The sequence below is a fragment of the Lygodium microphyllum genome, chromosome 5 (assembly GCF_053477565.2).
Source record: "Lygodium microphyllum isolate KBCC chromosome 5, Lygodium_microphyllum_v1.1.10, whole genome shotgun sequence".
Lineage (NCBI taxonomy): Eukaryota > Viridiplantae > Streptophyta > Polypodiopsida > Schizaeales > Lygodiaceae > Lygodium > Lygodium microphyllum.
Genome location: NC_141139.1, coordinates 37646804 through 37653092, shown reverse-complemented (window position 1 = coordinate 37653092; position 6289 = coordinate 37646804).

Genomic DNA, 6289 nt, shown 5'->3' with positions numbered 1-6289 from the left:
TTGCTAGGCCGGATGTAACCCTGGTCTAATAGTTTCTTGAGTTGTTCCTTCAACTCAATTGCTTCCGGTATGGACATTCTATAAGGTCTCTTTGCAATTGGTCGAGCTCCAGGCACTAGCCTAATCTCATGATCTACTTCTCTTTGAGGCGGAAGTTCAATCAATTCCTCAGGGAATACGTCAGTGTATTCCTTTAGCCAAGAAGGTCCTTCACGAGACTCTTACTTTTGATCTAACTTGTTGAGTTTGATCAGGTAAACGGGTAATCCTTTTTTGACTCCTTTTATGATCCAAGATACTTTGGCTAATTGGATTCTTGGCACTCCTACCTCACCTTGAGTTGTGACAAATTCCCTTTCAGAGTTTCGAAAGGAAACTTGACCCTTTCCACAATGGATGTGGGCATCGTTGGGCCAATCCATCCCTAGTAGACACTCATGGATACCTAGATTCATGACTCTGAATTTGACTGAAGTCTTCTTTCCTCCCAGAAAGAATTCAACCTTAGCAGTTTGCTTGGTACAAGTTACCTCACGACCGTTTGCCAATTCCACAAGTAGGGTAGGTGCTTCTACTGTGGTTATTCCTAAACCTTTTGCACATGCTGGTGAGATAAAGGAATGTGTACTGCCACAATCAATCAAGGTTTTGAAACCTTTACCTTGATAGTCCGACAGTTTCTGAATCACCGAGAACTGGCGATTCGGCCCTTTCTTGTGTAAAGCGGCATGGACTGTCGCTTTTTCGAATTCAGCTTCCATAGTCGGATCTTCCTCTTCTTCTTCTCTGCATCTTTGCCTATTGGCAATGCAAGCGGTTCTTCCTCTTCCATGGGTAACGGCTCCTTGACTGCAGCTTGCACCTTGGAAAGGCGTTTGACGATGTCCCCCGCTAAGCTTGGGACATTGCCTCTTGAAGTGACTGGGTTCATTGCAGTGGAAACAACGGAGGTTTCGGCCATTACTTTGAGTAGGAACAAAGTTGTTGATGTTATTTGTCCTTGCTTTCTTCCTTTGTCCCTGATTATGACCTTGAACTTTCTTCATTTGAGGTCTGAATGCTCCTCTGTTCGGGTCACTATAGGACGAAGTTTTGTTACCCCTTGGTCTAGCTTGCACCTCCTGAATTATAGGCGCCGCTCGAATGAGTGCATCCTGAAGATCTGATGGACGCATAGATTCGAGACGGGTATTTACAGGTGGATTTAAGCCTGCACAAAATTTGGACACCTGCTGCGTCATGTCCATCTGTGGCGCATACTTTAAAAGTGAGGCGAATTTAGAGTAGTATGCGTCAAGAGTGAGTCCTAGCTATTTTAGCTCGTAGAACTCATTCATTTTCTGCGTACGATATGCAGGTGGTAAATATCTTCCCTGCACGGCTTTCTTCAACTTCTCCCAGGTAACGGACCCCTCTGAAATCCCTTGATCCTTGCACCATTGGTTCCACCAAAGTCTGGCTTCGCCGGTGAGCTTTAACTTGGCGAGCATGGCCTGATTGGTAGGTGCAGTACTAGCTGCTTCAAAGTAATCCTCCATGGATTCAATCCAAATTTCAGCATCAGCCTGGACAAATCTGCCTCTCCCGTCAAACTCGGGTGGCTTTATCTGCTTGAGGAGGAACTTCTTCTCCTGGGTCACAGCAGTACTTGATGTAGGAGGCGAATTTGGAACCTGTACATGGGGTTGTGCCTGGATAAAAGTTTTCTTAACGTTATTATATGACAATCGACGTTAGCTTATCTTTCATTTTTAGTTCAATATCTCGTAAACAATGTAGCTACTTAACTTTTTAACAACTCTTATGCACAGCCAGATATTGATAAAAAGAAGTCTTTATTTGTATTTAAATGGGCATAGCCTTTTTGAATACAACGTTTCATGTGATGATAAGCCAATCATTACATTTAGTTTGGGGAGAACAACGTTGTATTGCATTTGTCTACAGGAACTGTGTAATAGTAGGGCTTTGGGTCATGGATCTTTAGGAATCGATAATTCATTGGAAGTTCAGGATACCCTTTCCATTGGAATCCATACTTCTCATGGCGGCCCAACACTTTAATCCTCTTAGCTAGGATTACACGGGTTACTTCCTCATATACATATGAGTTCATTTCAACCCTCCGACCTTGAATATGTAAAGTCGAATTTACGTGAGCTTCCACAAAAATGAACAGCTTCACGACTTTCAAGTCTTCCAACCACTTAATCCTCTTAAGGTTGGTCTGTAGATAAGCAAACCGGTGGGCGGCTATATAGTAGATCTCCATCTTCATTCTATGTAAAGAGATGATGGATTATAAATATGTTCTAGGATGTTCATCATCCCAATTCTTTGTCTATAAAGCGGAGAATGCATTGCAGTCATAAACATGATCCGAAATACCAAAAATTTGTTCCACGCTTCATAACTCTGCAAGACAGCATTGAAGGTAAGGAAATGTTTGGACAGCAACAATTTCTTTACTTCATTTAATTGAGATTTTATAAAAGCAATTCTATTATTGATCGGCTCTGATACCAACTGTAACGTGTCCACTAGTATCATCCAGGACACGTCTTAGCAGTCCATCGGAAAGGATGTCTAGAAAACTCCGCTCGGCACTCCCATGGAATGTTACGGGTTTTGCGATCTAGGTCTTCCCGCATCTGCCACGTAGCGGAAGTATCCTGGCTGTTCCCACTTAGGATCGACCGGAATTAGGGTTTTCCTGATTGGTCATTAGCTAACAGCAACTAGCGTCAGACCCGAGCGAGCTACTTTACGCAGAAATGCCAGGTCCGAAGCGGATTCACGCTGCACTTGGTTCAAGGAGAATGGGAGACGAGAGGGATGCAAGGCTCAACCTCTCTGCCATCAAGCATAGTCCCATTCCGTTCCCCTAAAACAACGTAAATCGGGTAAGACGTAACGTCTAGGTCATTGCTCTCGTTATTCGTTTTGATGATGATGATCATCCCGATGTTCTTCAAGATTTTTGAGAAAAGTTCCCGGCTAACCGGGACCACCCAATCGTAGGACGGACCCATGGCCCATCCTCCGCACTTTCCTCGATTTGTTTTAGTTATGTAATTATCTAACACATTAATTTGACATATAACAATCAGCTTCTTTAATTAATCCTGTTAAGCACTGGTTCCTTCACGTAATCTTATCACGTGACATAGAAAAACAATATCAAGCAAGTTCTTTTTTAACATTTCATCATTTTATCTTTGAAATACAAGGAGTTTCGCTCGTAGGCTTGTCCATAATCCGCCCGAAGGCTATCCAGTAATCCCCAGGGATCACTATTCCAAGCTTTTGCCCGTAAACTAGTATGCGGGCCTCGAGATCCAATCCCGAGTCACGTTAGCCTCTTGTGCAGGACCCGGAAGGCGAGGGATTTACGGCCAGAGCCCCCCTGGCACCCAAGCGTCCTCCTACTCCAAGTAGAGCTCAACGGAGAGACCTCTCGCGGCGGGTTCGGTCCACGTTCCTGGTGCGGTGAACAACCCCCTTGGTTAGGGTTAGGCAGGTAGTCGGGGGTAACTGAAACTGCCTCTTCCTTCAGGCCTTTATCCTAAAGTATAGGTACTCATTTAATTTGTAATTCATAATTCAAACAGAGCCCTAAAATCTCTAGCAAGCACAAACATTTCCATTAATCAACCGTGTTGTTTGGCAAACTGCTAAGGAAGTGTTCTTTCCTTTTGAGTGTATCAGCACTCGTTCCCAAGGTGTCTTATAAGTTGGCAAGATCCTTTACATTCTGGTGTAGGGCGTACCTTATTAACCCAACTTGGTCAACCGTAAAGTTCCTTAGATATGCTAGTTTCCAGTTTACAACTTTCCTTATTTAGAAGGATATCCAAAAATACGTCCTTTTGCAAGATAACTTGCGTAGGGATCTGCCATCCTTGTTGAGTTTTTTTTTTCCCTTTCTCCTTGTGAATCAATCACAAGACTAAATGATTTCGTACTTGCTGCGCAAGTCCTGCGATGGAATAATCCGTTTTAGATCCTTTAAGCTGACGTATGTCGGGCCCAGGGTTTCTTTTTTAAGGATCTCGGGGACAGCCCTAGTTCTTTATCTTTACGATTTTTTTTTTTTGACCCTACAATAAGGAAAGTAGTCAAGTGCTTAGGGTATGAATATTTCTATGTTTAGATTGGTTTGGATATCTTTTGGAAGGTAATATTAATCGTCTTGTCACGGTTTTGCTATCCTTGTGACAATTTACTTTTCAGTCAATGCAATTCAATTTAAACTTCCTTTTTCTTGCAGATGAACTCATGTCAAATAACAAACATTTCCTTTGCTAAGATGTGCAACTAACAATGATAACTTCCTAGTAATTTAAGCAACGAAAGAAACCTTTCATGAATTTAATCATTTTCAATTATTTGTTGCGAAAGGAATAAGACTAATGGTGCAAGAAATAATTTCTATACCTTTAGGATTTAACTAAAATATACTACTATAGTAAATGGATAATCTTGCTCGTAATTTATAATGCTTGACGCAATTCGAAGGAAACTAAGTTCTATACATTATCATTCATTCAAAAAAGCTAAACTCTTCCATTACAAATAACTCGGACAAATATGTCCTATCCCTAACAATTTCTCTTTGCATGATCGACTTAAAACCGAATTAAAGCCAAGAAGAAAAACATGGTTTTGGGGTGAGATATCCATATGGATACCAGGAGATGACCCTCCCGCGGCTACGCCTTGGACTTTCTTAGGAGGCATCGCAATTGTAGTTTTTCGAACGTGGAAGGAGCTCTACAACTCCTCCTAGGAATTCCACCGTCGCTTCCTTGCACTGCTTGTCGATTGTAGTTTTTTGGAAGGCTCCCTCCTTGGAAGTCAGGGAAATTCGAAAGGGTGTTTCAGAGTCTTCTACGATTAAGACCCATTGAAGCCATGGGGAAGGCTTAATGGTCTTTTAATGACTCGCTCAAACGAGGAACGAAAAGGGATGGAAAAAACACAAGGTTCTAGAGAGAACTTCTAAGGGGATATAGTAACCGTAAAGGTTATAAATAAGGTCGAAGGACCCTTAAGTCAAACTTAAAAGGGGGTTTCAATACGCCACAAGGGGAGGGGCTAGGGAAGGTTTAAACACGGAGGAAATAGGGGTGGTTCCAAAGAAAAGGGATAGGGGTTTAAGGGATTAACATGGGGGGTGTGGTTTCAGGATGTCCAAGGAAAGGGTTTAAGGGTTAATACACAGGGGGTGTGGTTCCAAGGAAAAGGGAGCTTGAGGATTTATAAAATATGAAAAAGGGACTTAAGGAAAGGGGCTATGTGACTTTTAAAAGCATGGGGGGGGGGGGGGAGGAGTAATAATAGGACCTCTAAGCCCACTCTTTATTGTGGAAAAAGGGGCTTATGATCCTTTAAACACGAGGGGGGGGGGGGGTGAGGTTCCAAAAAACATAAGAAGGGGGCCTTGGGGGTTTTTAGGACATGGAGGTAATAATAATGTTTTTGAAAGACACAACAAGGGGGTGAAAGGCCCTTAAGAGGATTAAAACCGGGGGGGGGGGCGGGGGGGGGGGGGGGGGGGGGGCAGGGGGGTCTCCAAGGAAAAGGGGAAAGGGCTTTATCATGGGGGTGAAAGGGGGCTAAGATGGCCCTTTAGAAGCTTCCCCCACAAGAAGCTTCTATAGCTTCGACGTGGGAGGGGGAGCACAAACGGCGACTCGGCGGCATTTCGACAGTAGCTGGGGCACGGACTGGGACGACAGAGGCCGACTGGCATATCGGGTGGCTCCTCCTTAGCACAGGCGGCGATTTGCAGGGTCTCCCCTCAATGGCAGCATGCCTCAATCTCTCTTTCCCTCCACGATACTACAGCACCTCCTCTCCTTATATTTTTTTATAGGGGGGGAGAGAATCCCTCCCCCCTTACCTATCATCATGCATGGCAAGGGAGCCAAGCAAGCTATAGCGAGGAGCTTGCTGGCTCCTCCATTCCACCTCGCATGCTCCCACTCGACACGCCGCCGTGAAGGAAAAAAAGATTTTCTTTTTTTTTCCTTTTAATATATTATATCCAACGGGACTGAAAGTGGTTTGCATGCAATCATACTATACTTGGACAACATATCCAAGCCGTACTGTCTTTGGGACAGCCATATACCATCATCACATCTGATCACCTCAATGCCAAGGAAGTACCTTAGCTCACCTAAATCCTTCATCTCAAACTTCTTCTTCAAATTTCCCTTGACTTCAGCAATCCCACTATCACTATCACCTGTAATAATCAAGTTATCCACATAGATGACTATGA